At 50.8% G+C, this 14,443-nt stretch overlaps 2 non-coding genes across 2 annotated transcripts; both read left to right on the forward strand.

The window, feature by feature from the left end:
• The first annotated feature begins 5,245 nt into the window (after window positions 1-5,245).
• On the forward strand, window positions 5,246-5,319 carry TRNAN-GUU (transfer RNA asparagine (anticodon GUU)). Its single transcript has one exon. It is a non-coding gene; the product is annotated as a tRNA-Asn (tRNA).
• A 245-nt stretch (window positions 5,320-5,564) lies between these two features.
• TRNAV-AAC (transfer RNA valine (anticodon AAC)) lies at window positions 5,565-5,637 on the forward strand. Its single transcript has one exon. It is a non-coding gene; the product is annotated as a tRNA-Val (tRNA).
• The last annotated feature ends 8,806 nt before the right edge of the window (window positions 5,638-14,443 follow it).

The following is a 14,443-nucleotide window of genomic DNA, read 5'->3' on the forward strand; positions in this document are numbered from 1 at the left end:
GGTGATTAACACTGAGCTGTGACATAGTTATCTTAATAGGAAAAGGCTGTCTTTCTGGGATACCTTCCCTACAGTCCATACAGATACAACTGTGTGAGAAACAAGGCCATAAAGAGCATCTAGGTTTAGATTTGGCTTGTGGTATTTTCTTCAGAATGTAAAAATTTGCCAGATATGCTTTAGGAAAAAACCTAAATCCAAGAACAAATAGAGAAGTACAACAGCTCTTTGAGAATGTTTTTATTCAGACTAAAGTTCTCTTTTTCCCCAGAATATGCTATTTTCTTACTTGAACATCAATGTTTATGTTTTGTGGTCTATTGAGCACAGGATTGTAGCTGGTATTTAGGGATGGTATTTAATGCTAAGCATCTACTAATCTTCTGAGAAGAAAAACCTATCACCTAAAAGCTGCTATGGAATTAAGTCAGAAGAGGAATATTGTCTAAGCAGAGATCAATGTTATGACTGTGAAGAGAGGAGTTGTGCATGGGCATGGGCAAGCAGGAGGGAGCTGATGACAGGAGAGGGTGAAGGGGACAGCACAGGTCCTCGGGGCATCTATGGTAGGAGGATTCCCAGTCATCCTCCTGCAGCAGGCACTGAGCCTTCTCCTTCTGCTGCCTGTTTTACACTGGTGCAAACCTACCAGGCAGCCTGCAGCTTGCTTTTGATTTACAAGTGGCAGCACAAGCACATGAGCCTGCTCCAACTTGCCAAGAAAACACACATGCTTCCCTGCTATCAAAGACTTACCAGAGGTGGCTTCTATTCTGCAGAACTCTCATATAAAAAGGGGTAGGAATCAGGCTGCTGAGATGTGAAGATGCCACAATGCAAAAAACCCCACAACACACCAGGATTTTATGCCAGCAGGCTTTCCAGCTGGCTGACCCAAGCTCCCATCCCTCACCCCGTGTGCGAAGGATCGTGAGAGCTGAGCTCTTGATGCCTTTGCTTTCTCCTTGTCCTGCTCTTTGTTTTCCAGCTCTTTGCTTTGCTGCTGCTCAGTGCCTCTCACCACACACTCATCCCCACTTTGCTCTTTTGCTCTGCCCCTTCTGATTTCTCCCTGGCACCTCTTGGCATCACAGCACACTTTGGCATTTTGGCATTTGACATCCCTGGCGCTTTTCTGGAAATCCAGCCTGTTCCCTCCTCTTACCCAGTTTTGCTCCAAAGCCATCCCACGTGTATGTGTGGAGAAAAGCAGGGTTTTGCACTCCTCCCTGCAGAAAAAAAACCAAAACATGACATCAACTCCAGGGCTTGTTAAAATGATTTCTTGGTGTGCAGGGAGAAAGAAGCTTTGCCACCAAGAACCTCTTTGATATGGCTGCCTTAAGAAATGAACTGCAGAGTTTTGTTTTGTTGGTTTTTTGTTGTTTGGGTTTTTTTTAAGTGCAGCATCACTCTGAGGGCTCTGCTTGAGGAAAAACAAGGAAATCAAGATGGCATGTGAGACATGGATGAAGAAGTCCCTTTACCGTGGCAAAGTAACACTGTTGTATAGCCAGACAGAGCAGAAACCCTGCGTGGGGAGGAATATTACCTTTTCATACCTCTTGGCACTGGAATAGCTGCAGGGTACAAGGAGATTCTGGCAAGATTTTTGCAGTTTTGGGGAATTGCCTTGGCAAGGGAGGGCTAAAAAGACTCTGATAACAGTTTTTTCCATATCTACACATTAAATTGTTCCTTCTCCCTGAGACCTAAACACACACACACAGGAGCACTGTCTGGATAAGACAAACCTGGCACCACTGGAAAACCTGGTCCACCTGGGAGAAAGATCAGTGCAAGACACCTCCATCATATCTCACTTGGCTGTTTGAAATAAGGGATTTTCCTGAGTAGACAAAAAAAGAAAAGGGGGTGTAGGGGGAGGGATACACACCTTGAGGAACAGTGCCTGCACCTTCTGTAACCCCCAGCTGTGGTCAGACCTCTTCAGGCACAGGTAATTCAGCGCTTCAGCAGCTGCTGTCAGACCCCAGCCCTTTTGCTTGCTGCATGGCTGTTTGACATCCACATCGTCCTGTCTGAGGAAGATAACCTTGACACAGTGAGCCATGAAGCTCACGAAAATGTGCAAAGCCAGCTAGCTTTTCCAGTTGCACTGCAAGGCTTCTGGCACATTAATCTCCTCCTCTGGAATCTTGAACAGCCAGTCAAAATAATCCTTTTGTAGAATTGCTTTCATGATGAAGAGGAAAGGACTGGGAACACAGATCTATAAATATCTTTTGGGATGTTCATCTCTCCTCTCCTCTCATGCACTCTGATCAGTGCTCAGCAGCAAGGACTCCAATGAAAGTGTGTCTTGATAAAATAAAGGCTGCTTGTGTGAACCTCCCACATATAAATGCCAGGTGACACCCAGCTGTCACGCTTCATCCTAATTGCAAGGAGACACGAGCCCCTTGGACTGGCTGGTTAATATTAGCACTCTGCTTTGCAAACTTCAAGCACCACAGCACCACCAAACGTAGTGCACACACACACAAACACACACACACACACACGTGGGTGACTACCTGCCTCACGTCAGCCTGCTTCAGCATCGCATCCTTGCTGAACCCTGACAAAACACCTGCAGAGTGCATGAACAGAGCTGGAAATGTGAAGTGCAGCATGATGAAAAGGGCAACGCTGCAGTTTTTAAAATGCTGGCTTCCTTTTGCACAGCCCAGAGAATGACATTGTGGGAGCCAGCAGAGCACTGCCTCAAAAACCCCTCCTTTTCCACATTTCACAGGCTTCCTCCTTTCACTTACTGTCTCCACATTCCATTTGTACAAATTCAGCTCAAAACACAGAGTTGGAAGACTGAAGCTGTAGTCCCTCTAGACCCCCTGGCACAGCCTCCTCCTCCTCACCCTCTGTGTCTCATTGCCATGGTTCAACCCCAGTCGGCAACTTGGCCCCACGCAGCCACTCGCTCACTCCCCACCACTGAGGTGGGGGAGAGAATCAGAAGGATAAAAGTGAGAAAAGGGTTAGGAGAATCCACACATGCAAGCAAAGAAAAACAACAAATGCATTCACTGCTTCCCACAGGCAGGCAGGTGTTCAGCCATTTCCAGGAAAGCCAGGCTCCATCACACATAATGGTTACTGTGGAAGACAACACCATCACTCCAAATGTTCTCCCCTTTCTCCTTCTTCCCTCAGCTTTATATGCTGAGCATGATGCCATATGGTATGGGGTAATCCTTGGATCTGCTGTCCAAGCTGCGTCCCCTCCGAACTCTCATGCACCCCCAGCCCACTTGCTGGTGGGGTGATGTGAGAGGCAGAAAAGGCCTTGACTTTGCGTAAGTCCTGCTCAGCGTGACTAAAACATCCCTTTGTGATCAGCACTGTTTCCAGCACAAATCCAAAAGAGAGCCACATGCCAGTTAGTGGGAAGAAAATTAACTCTACCCACAGTATTTCAGAGGTGGCCTCACCGGAGCTGAGCAGAGGAGCAGAATCACCTCTCTTGAGCTGCTGGCAATGCTTTGTCTAATGTGACCCAGGGTACAATTCACCTTCTTGGCCACAAAGGCCCATTGCTGGCTCGTGTTCAACCTTCTGTCCACCAGGACACCCAAATTCCTTTCTGTCAGGTTGATTTCTAGATGGGTGCTCCCAGCATGTCCTGGTGCGTGATATTTTTTTTGTCTACAGCTGCAGGACTTCGCACTTCTCCTTGTTGAACTCCATGAGGTGCCCGTCAGCCCATTTCTCCAACCTGTCAAGGTCCCTCTGGATAGTAGCATCATCCTCTGCTCTGTCTGCCACTCCTCTGAGTTTGGTGCTGTCTGCAAATTTGCTGAGGGTAAACTCTGGCCCATCACTCAGATCATTAATGGAATGTTGTGCAGTATTGATCCCTGGGGTACACTGGCTTCCAACTACATCGTGCCACTGATCACCAGCCTCTAGACACAACAGCCACTTTACAATCCACCTCACTGTCTGCTTATCCAACCCACACATCAACAGCTTCTCTGCAAGAATCTCCCAGGAGGCAGTACCGAAGGCCTCACTGAAGTCCAGGCAGACAGTATCCACTGCCCTCCTCTCTTCTACCAGGCTGTCACCTCACCATAGGAGTCTATCAAGTTATCAAGCATATCTTCCCCTTGTTCAAGCCATACTGACCAACTGCTGGTGATTTCTGTGTCTTTGATGTGCCTGAAGATGGTTTCCAGGATTAGCTGATCCATCACCTTCCCAAGGATTGAGGTGAAGCTGACCGGTTCCCCCAGTCATCCTTCTTGCCCTTCTGGAAGATGGGGGTGATGCTGCTGTACTCCCATCCTTGGGCACTTCCCCTCATTGCCATGACTGATCAAAGCTGATGGAGACTGCAATGGATCTGCCATTTTTCTCAGCACCTGTGGGTATATGCCATCAGGATCAATGGACTTATGTACATGCAGGTTGCTTAAGTATTCCCAGACTTGGCCCTCATCCATCTAGGGTATATCTTCCTTGCTGATTTGGTTTTTATTTGCTGCCATTATCATCTTATTACCTTTTAGGTGGCTGCAATTTGATTAATAATTCTGTTAATAAGACTGTTTAGAGCTGAGGCAAGGCTTCCTGGGCAGCAGATTCCCAGGTCTTCCTCTCCACTCTGCTTTGAGAAGTCTCTTTTGCCCTGTGTCATTTCTGCCAGTGTTCCCGCTTTCCATTAGCTCTTGCAAATAATTATCAAAGGTCTTTGAATCAAAGGTCACTGTGGGGTAAATTTTTGTCTCCTGTTAAGTCTCTGGTCACAACTAGTCCTTTTGGTACTCTAATTATCAGAAGGAAAGATGTTGGATCCTTTAGCCATGTTAATAACAGGGCAATGGTAATTTTTGCCTTCCTCATCCTTGGCAGGTACTCTCTTGCCAGCTAGGTTGTCCCGGAGAGCAGCTTTCAGGCTCCTATCTGCAACTGTCCCACCAACAGGCAGAACTTCAACCACTATATTTTTCTGCTTGTCCACTCTTTCCCAATCCCTCAGGAAAACAAACAAAAAAGGCCACAGAGAAAACAAAACAACAGAGAAAACACAAAGAAAAGTAAAGGAAGGACCGTTCTTCAGATTAAAAAAGCAAACAGGCACCAAAGCTGGTGATCAAAAACCTCAACCCGCGCACCCGCAGCCCCTGGAAGGAGCGGGCAGCAGCAGGAACACAAAGGGACACAACACCGCCCCATCCAGCGCGGCAATCAGCTGTAACTCGGCGAACATGCGACCCAGCGTGTCTCTGTGGCGCAATCGGTTAGCGCGTTCGGCTGTTAACCGAAAGGTTGGTGGTTCGAGCCCACCCAGGGACGGGGCGCGACTGTTTTGTGGTGCGCGGTGCCTTTTTTCCTTTCCTCCCGCCAGAGGCGGCGGCTGTAACCGGCCCGTGCCGCCTTTATACCGGCTGGAACCGTCCGAGACCCGCTTTTGGCTCCGGGGCCCGGCTCGTCCTGCGCCGCCCACAGGCGTTTCACCCACAGCCGCATGCCCGCCGTGAGGCCTCGGTGCTCCGTGGCGTTGGTCAGGGGGGACTGCCGACAGACCCTCCCGTACACAGGTTTCCGTAGTGTAGTGGTTATCACGTTCGCCTAACACGCGAAAGGTCCCCGGTTCGAAACCGGGCGGAAACACTATGTTTTTTCCCCTTCCCGTGTCACTGCGGACGTCGTTCCTGGTTCTTCCTTTAGAACGCGCCAGCGGCCGCCTGGGGCACATCCCGCCTTCCTCGGGAGGGGGAGAGGGCGAGCAGCCTCCTGAGCTGCGGCGGGGCCGGGACGAAGGAGCAGGGGCAGGGCTGGGGCTGTGCTGAAGCTCTGCGTCGTTCCCGTGCACGAGCCCCTCGGCAAACGCGTTTTTCCCCCGGAAAGATCGCCGAGAGGAGGGGAAACGAGCCTTAGCTGAAACCGTCTGAACATCATCAGAAAACTTGGGACAAAAACTACAACCACTTGCCTTGGGCATTACAGAAGCCCACTTAGATATTAACTTACGTAAAAAGAGTAATATAGACCCAGGTTCGGGGAGAAGCATCTCCTGAGGGTTTCTTCGGCCTCTTTCTCGGAAATATACGCTGGAGACACCCGGCCCCTACTTCCTTACACTCCTTTCCCAGCATCTCCTCTCCTTTGTGAGCCCGATGTCTCCACCGTGCTGTCCTGGGCTGTGCAGCTTCTTAATCTCCCTCGCAAACAACTACACCGTGTTTGTGCACAGTGTACAACTAAGCATGCCTCAAACTCCATCAGCCTTGTTATCCCGCTCACCTTCTCTTCTCTCTTGCTCTGTCTGCACACTTAGATCTTTACTTGGACTGGAAGTTCTTCCACTCCGAGGCTGAATCCTGGTGGACTTTAAAGCACAGCACACACTTTCGAGCATAAGCTGCTCGAAAGGTAACGTGCTTTGCTCTGGGCATGAAGGGGGCTCACATCAAGAGCAGCTGTTTAGCTTTGCAAAAGGAACACAGACAAGACACAATGGCTCTCCCTGATATATTGTCAGGAAGAGAATATTATATATATATTATTTAAAGCAAAAAACAGTGATGGAAGAATAAATGGCAATAGCCAGCCATTAAAAACATTAAGATCAAAATCAGATTTGTAATCAGCACCACAGTAGATTTCTAGAACAGTACTCTAGCAGGTATACAGCTAGAAATCCATCCAGGCAGCTCCTTTGCAGATGTGTTGGTTTATTGTAGGCAGGATGTGAGAAGGCTGCCCTTTTTTTCACCCTCTAAGAGGTGTTTGAATATATTATCAAGTAGTAAGATCTGAATCACAGGTGCTGTCTGCGCAGAGCCAATTCCAAACTCTGAGTGCCACAATTATGCCTTCCCCAAATCACAAGACACAGCCTAACAAGGCTCTGCAGAGGGATCTGGAAAGGCTGGATTGAAGGGCTGAGGCCAATTTTGTGAGGTGCAACAAGGCTGAGTGCTGGGTCCTGCCCTTGAGTCACAACAACCTCATGCAGTACTACAGACTGGGGGCAGTGGCTGGAAAGCTGCCTGGCAGAAAAGGACCTGGGAGTGCTGGTCAATGGCAGCTGAACATGATCCAGCTGTGCTCAGGGGGCCAAGAAGGCCATTGGCATCCTGGCCTGTATCGGCAATGGTGTGGCCAGCAGGACCAGGGCAGTGATGGTCCTGTCTTTGGCACTGGTAAGGCCACACCTCCAATCCGGTGTTCAGTTCTGGGCCCCTCACTACAAGGACATGGAGGTGCTGGAGCATGTCCAGAGAAGGGCAATGGAGCTGGGGGAAAGTCCAGAACACAAGTCTGATGAGGAGCAGCTGAGGGAGCTGGGGTTGTTTAGCCTGGAGAAAAGGAGGCTCAGAGAGCTTATTGCTCTCTACAACTACTTGAAAAAACGGTGTAGCCAGGTGGGGGCAGGCCTTTTTGCCTAGGTAGTAAGAGACAGGATGAGAGGAAAAGTTCTACCATGGGAGGTTAGATTGGGTGTTAGGAAAAAATCTCCTCTCTGAAAGGGTGGTTAGCTACTGGAAGAGACTGCCCAGAGAAGTGGTGGAGTCACCATCCCTGGAAGTGTTCAAAATATGCAGATGTGGTATTTGGGGACATGGTTTAGGGGTGAAGATGGCAGTGCTCAAAGCCATTAGACTTTGGGAAATTTATACTAGAACACTGATAAAACCTCCTGTCTCGGTTTGAAAGACAGGTGTCTGCTAAGGAAGGCAGAAGCCTCCCTTGGAGTGGCAGATGTAACCCCTTTCCCTCTGAGTTATTATAATTTTGAAATCAAGGGTCTTTAGGCAGAGATGTGGGAAAATAGGAATAACAGTTCTTTACTATATATATATATATATATATATATATATATATATAACTAGTCAAACAAAACAACAACAACTATGACAGTAACAGCAAACACAAACCCAGTCCCGGCCTTTTCGGCTGTCAGGCCGTTTCCCCTCGGGTGCAGTTCCGCTCGCAGCCGACAGGGATCGCTGGCGGCTCCCGGTGAGCAGGGCAGGTGCGATGGCTCCCCCGCGGCTGCAGGGGGCGCTCCGGAGCGAGCTCGGGAAGCACGCGGCTGCTCTGATGCCCTGGGATCCCGGGGAAGGATGGAACAAAGGAGCTTCAGAAACCGGTGGGCAGCTGGTCCCGGGTTCTCGGAAACAGCAGGCTGGACTGGTAGGCTGGAGCGGCAGGCACAAACACAAATCCCGGGTGGCAGACGAGATGTATCCAAAAGGGGAACCCCCCGGGGCTCCAGGCAGGCAGGGTAAGCACGGCTACAGCGTAGCGAAGGCTCGAAGCAGCAGCGGGGCGGGCGGCCACAGCCCAGCCTCCAGCAGGGCAGGGAAAAGCAGCTTTGGGATCCCCGGTGTTGTTCCCAGCGGAAAGGAAAGACGCCGAAAACGGGACCCAGCAGCTCTTCTCTCCGCGGCTTCTCTCTCCAGACGCTGAGAGCGAACTGCACTGCCCGCCAGGTGAGAACAAAAGCCTGGCCGGGCCCTTTTGTCTTTCTTAAGTATGGCTATTTATCTCCTAGCAACATGCTATGGGAAAAAATTCCTTTAACAGAAAAAAACTAGGACTAAACTGAAACCCCAACATTATCCACCCCGAATTTTTTTCCATACTAACATGTTACATGAAACTTAACTTTTTAACCATATAAATACAAGCATCACCTAAATTATATACATATGTACATGCTGATACTGATACAAGTACAGAGCCATGGGTAGTTCACCCTAAAACAAGGTCCCCTTGAGGTATGCATCGGGTCTCTCCATCCCTTTGCATCACCCACCAGGTACAACCTGGTCCCTGAGCAAAAACAACCCCACGGATGGGTTTGTCTTTGCTCAAGGCAGACTTTACCCAAACAGTTTTTCCAAGCATACCTCTCATGTGCACCACTGGAACCTTATCCCCATCTGTTGTTTGTAGGGGTTCGGATTGGGCAGGGCCGGCTCGGCTGGTGGAGCCTCGGGTGTTAACTAACCAGGTGGCTTTTGCTAAATGCACCTCCCAGTTTTTGAAACTCCCCCCACCCAGTGCCTTCAAGGTGGTTTTAAGCAGTCCATTACACCGCTCAACCTTCCCAGCTGCTGGTGCATGGTAAGGGATGTGGTACACCCACTCAATGCCATGTTCTCTAGCCCAGGTGTTTATAAGGCTGTTCTTGAAGTGAGTCCCATTGTCAGATTCAATCCTCTCAGGGGTACCATGCCTCCAAAGGACTTGCTTTTCAAGGCCCAGGATGGTGTTCCGGGCAGTAGCGTGAGGCACAGGGTAGGTCTCCAGCCATCCTGTGGTGGCTTCTACCATTGTGAGCACATGGCGCTTGCCTTGGCGGGTTTGAGGCAGTGTGATGTAATCAACCTGCCAGGCCTCCCCATACTTGTATTTGGACCACCGCCCACCATACCACAGGGGCTTCACCCGCTTGGCCTGCTTGATCGCAGCGCATGTCTCACAGTCATGGATGACCTGGGAGATACTGTCCATGGTCAGATCCACCCCTCGGTCTCGTGCCCACTTATAGGTGGCATCTCTGCCCTGATGGCCTGAGGCATCATGGGCCCATCGAGCTAGGAACAACTCTCCTTTATGTTGCCAATCCAGGTCTATCTGGGACACCTCTATTTTCGCAGCCTGATCTACCTGCTTGTTATTACGATGTTCTTCATTAGCCCGGCTCTTGGGAATGTGAGCATCTACATGACGGACCTTCACAGATAGCTTCTCTACTCGAGCGGCAATGTCTTTCCACTCCTCAGCAGCCCAGATTGGTTTTCCTCTGCGCTGCCATTTTGCCTTATTCCACCTTTCCAGCCAACCCCACAGAGCATTGGCTACCATCCATGAATCAGTGTAAAGGTAGAGCTTTGGCCACTTCTCTCTTTCAGCAATGTCCAGAGCTAATTGAACGGCTTTGAGTTCAGCAAATTGGCTCGATCCACCTTCTCCTTCCGTAGCCTGTGCAACTTGTCGTGTGGGGCTCCATACAGCAGCTTTCCATTTCCGGCTAGCGCCTACAATTCGGCAGGAACCATCAGTGAAGAGGGCATATTGTCTTTCACTCTCTGGTAGCTCGTTGTATGGTGGGGCTTCTTCGGCACGCGTCACCTGCTCCTCTTCTTCTTCAGAAGATAACCCAAAAGTCTCACCTTCTGGCCAGTTCGTAATTATTTCCAAGATCCCAGGGCGACTTGGGTTTCCAATTCGGGCGCGCTGCGTGATGAGGGCGATCCATTTGCTCCAAGTAGCATCAGTGGCGTGATGCGTGGAGGGAACCTTTCCTTTGAACATCCACCCCAGCACCGGTAGTCGGGGTGCCAGGAGGAGTTGTGCCTCAGTTCCAATTACCTCTGAGGCAGCTTGGACTCCTTCATAGGCTGCCAAGATTTCTTTCTCTGTGGGAGTGTAGTTGGCTTCGGACCCTCTGTAGCTTCGGCTCCAGAATCCCAGCGGTTGGCCACGAGTCTCACCAGGCACCTTCTGCCAGAGGCTCCAGGACAGACCATTGTTCCCGGCTGCAGAGTAGAGCACGTTCTTCACCTCTGGTCCTGTCCTGACTGGGCCAAGGGCTACGGCGTGAGCGATTTCCTGCTTGATCTGGGCAAAGGCTTGCTGCTGTTCAGGGCCCCAGTGGAAATCGTTCTTCTTGCGGGTAACCAGGTAAAGAGGACTCACAATCTGGCTGTACTCGGGAATGTGCATCCTCCAGAAACCTATGGCGCCTAGGAAAGCTTGTGTTTCCTTCTTGTTGGTTGGTGGAGACATCGCAGTGATCTTATTGATGACCTCAGTGGGAATCTGACGCCATCCATCTTGCCACTTCACTCCCAGGAACTGGATCTCTCGGGCAGGCCCCTTGACTTTGCTCTTCTTGATGGCGAAACCAGCTTTTAGGAGAATTTGGATTATTCTCTCTCCTTTCTCAAACACTTCTGTTGCGGTGTTCCCCCACACAATGATGTCATCAATGTACTGCAGATGTTCTGGGGCCTCACCCTTTTCCAGTGCAGCCTGGATCAGTCCATGGCAGATGGTGGGACTGTGCTTCCACCCCTGGGGCAGTCGGTTCCAGGTGTACTGCACACCCCTCCAGGTGAAAGCAAACTGAGGCCTGCACTCTGCTGCCAGAGGAATGGAGAAAAATGCATTGGCAATGTCAATAGTGGCATACCACTTTGCTGCTTTGGACTCCAGCTCATACTGGAGCTCCAACATGTCGGGCACAGCAGCGCTCAGCGGTGGAGTCACTTCATTCAAGCCACGATAGTCCACAGTCAATCTCCATTCCCCATCAGACTTGCGCACAGGCCAAATGGGGCTGTTGAAGGGTGAGTGGGTCTTGCTGACCACCCCTTGGCTCTCCAGCTCACGAATCATCTTGTGGATGGGAATCACAGCATCTCGATTCGTCCGATACTGCCGGCGGTGCACTGTCGAGGTGGCAATTGGCACTCGTTGCTCTTCCACTTTCAGGAGCCCAACTGCAGAAGGATTCTCAGACAGTCCGGACAGGGTGTTCAACTGCCTAATGCCCTCTGCCTCCACAGCAGCAATCCCAAACGCCCACCTGAGTCCCTTTGGGTCTTTGTAATAGCCATTCCGGAGGAAGTCTATGCCCAGAATACACGGGGCCTCTGGGCCGGTCACAATCAGATGCTTTTGCCACTCCTTCCCAGTCAGGCTCACCTCAGCTTCCAAAAGGGTCAACTGCTGTGATCCCCCGGTCACCCCAGCAATGGATACAGGTTCTGCCCCCACATGTCCCGATGGCATTAAAGTACACTGTGCCCCAGTATCAACCAATGCATCATATTTTTGTGGCTCTGATGTGCCAGGCCATCGGATCCACACTGTCCAGAAAACCCGGTTCTCCCGTGCCTCTTCCTGGCTAGAGGCAGGGCCCCTCTAGCCCTGGTTATCATTCTTTCCCTGGGCATACATACTAGAGGTACCTTCGAGGGGATCTGACATATCATCCTCCTGTCTGTAATACCTGGCAGCTCGGTCACGGGAGGCTGAGGCTACTTTCACCTTAGCGGAACCCCCTCGGTTAGTGCCTCCCTCCTTGAGTTCACGCACCCGCGCTGCCAGGACAGAGGTAGGTTTCCCATCCCACCTTCTCATGTCTTCCCCATGCTCACACAGGAAAAACCACAGCTCAGCTCGTGGGGTGTACCCTCTCTCTCTAGCAGGGGGACGACGGGCTCTGACCTGGGGGCCTGTGACTCGCACTGGTGCCACACTGACCTTCCTCATCTCCTCCCTTATCTCCTTTATCTCCTCTTTGAGGTCCTGGACCACAGCAGAGACATGAGTTTTCAGTGGACCATTGACCATACTGTCATAATTCCTGAGCTTGTTGGCAACAGAGCCCACTGTTTCTCGGTTATTGTCAGCATCAATGGTTGCAATGAAGGTGGTGTATTGCGATGGCCCTAGTCTTGCCAGGTTCCACATCATCTGTCCTGTGCACCTGACCTTATCGGGGTCATTACCGTGCTGTCCATCCCTCCCAAAGAGTACCTCTAATACTGCCACCTCTCTTAGCTGTTGGATCCCTTCCTCAAGTGTCTTCCACTGCATTCTATGATGGTACTCCTGCATTCTCTCTTTGTGAATGAACCTTTCTCTCACACTCATTAAGAGCCGGTCCCAGAGAGAAAGGGGTCCTGGCTCCCTCACAAATACCTGGTTCACACCTGGGTCCTGGGTCAACGATCCCAGATACCTTGCCTCACCACTATCCAGTTGCACACTTGTGCCCATAAGGTCCCAAACCCGAAGCAGCCAGGTGGTATAAGGCTCACGCCCCCTTCGCACAATGTCGTCTCGCATACCACGGAGACTGTCGTACGAGAGGGACTCAATGATGATTTCTGGCTCTGGCTCCCCTGCTGGTTGTGAGGGCCCTGGTTCCCCATCATCATTAACTGGTCGTACTGATTTGGTCTTACACTTCCTCCTTTGCACAGGGGCGACTGCTGCTGGCTGTACTTGTCCTTGGGGTTCAGCTGAAACCTGGGCGGTTGTAACATCTGTGGGTTCCACTGCTGCACCATCGGACTCACCCTCTTTGGGGCAGGGAGAGGTTTTTTCACTAGCTGAGGAGGTGTATTCCCTTAGCAATTGGCATATCCCCTGGTGCACCTGGCCCATCTCCTGGCGCACCTGGCCCATCTCCTGGCATATCTCCTTGCGCACCTGGCCCATCTCCTGGCACATCTCCTGCATCCCTTTCGCCAGTACCCCCACCCATTTCGGGTAGTCCATTTCTGAGGTGGGCTGTTGGGCGGTATCAGGCTGTGGGGCAGGGTCTCTAGTGTCTGGGGCTGTGTCAGGCTCTGGGGCTGAATCAGGCTCTGGGGTAGGATCTCTAGTGTCTGGGGCTGTGTCAGGTTCCGGGGCAGGATCAGGCTCTGGGGTAGGAACTCTACTCTCTGGGGCCATGTCAGGTTCTGGGGCAGGGTCAGGCTCCGGGGCAGGATCTCTAGTCTCTGGGGCTGGTGTCTGGGTAGTTATCCAAGCCAATCTCAACTTATCCTTGAATGCTAAATAGAGTAGGCCTACCAGCAGCAGGTGGTTAGTATTCAGAGGGAATCTAAACCCTTCAAAAATTGATGGGGTGGGTCCAAATAACTGGTTGAGGGGTTGGGGGAAAACTTCCCCTGGTGTCATTTCCTCACAGAAGGTACCATTGTTAACATAACCCCAAAAACATGAGCTCAGTGTGTGATAGCCGTTTATCCACGTGCCCACATTCCGGAGGAAGTTAAAAACCCATGAATTCCTCACCTTCTCGACCCATAGCACAAGCTGGATAACAGCAATGGTAGCCTTAGTGAGAGGACCCATATTCAAGTAGGGAGCTGCAAAGGGGAAGAATATAGCCACGGCCACATGCCACCCGAACCAGGGCAAAGTAGACCACATAGTGCTGCCTACCAAGGTTCCTATATCCAACACACAAACTTAAGTTATTCAGGAACTGTTATTCCTTTTTCACCTCTCTCTCTTAATGCCCTCAGGCCCCACGTTGGGCGCCAAGATCTGTCTCGGTTTGAAAGACAGGTGTCTGCTAAGGAAGGCAGAAGCCTCCCTTGGAGTGGCAGATGTAACCCCTTTCCCTCTGAGTTATTATAATTTTGAAATCAAGGGTCTTTAGGCAGAGATGTGGGAAAATAGGAATAACAGTTCTTTACTATATATATATATATATATATATATATATATATATATAACTAGTCAAACAAAACAACAACAACTATGACAGTAACAGCAAACACAAACCCAGTCCCGGCCTTTTCGGCTGTCAGGCCGTTTCCCCTCGGGTGCAGTTCCGCTCGCAGCCGACAGGGATCGCTGGCGGCTCCCGGTGAGCAGGGCAGGTGCGATGGCTCCCCCGCGGCTGCAGGGGGCGCTCCGGAGCGAGCTCGGGAAG

This window comes from Aphelocoma coerulescens, chromosome 1, assembly GCF_041296385.1.
Source record: "Aphelocoma coerulescens isolate FSJ_1873_10779 chromosome 1, UR_Acoe_1.0, whole genome shotgun sequence".
Taxonomy (NCBI): Eukaryota; Metazoa; Chordata; class Aves; order Passeriformes; family Corvidae; genus Aphelocoma; species Aphelocoma coerulescens.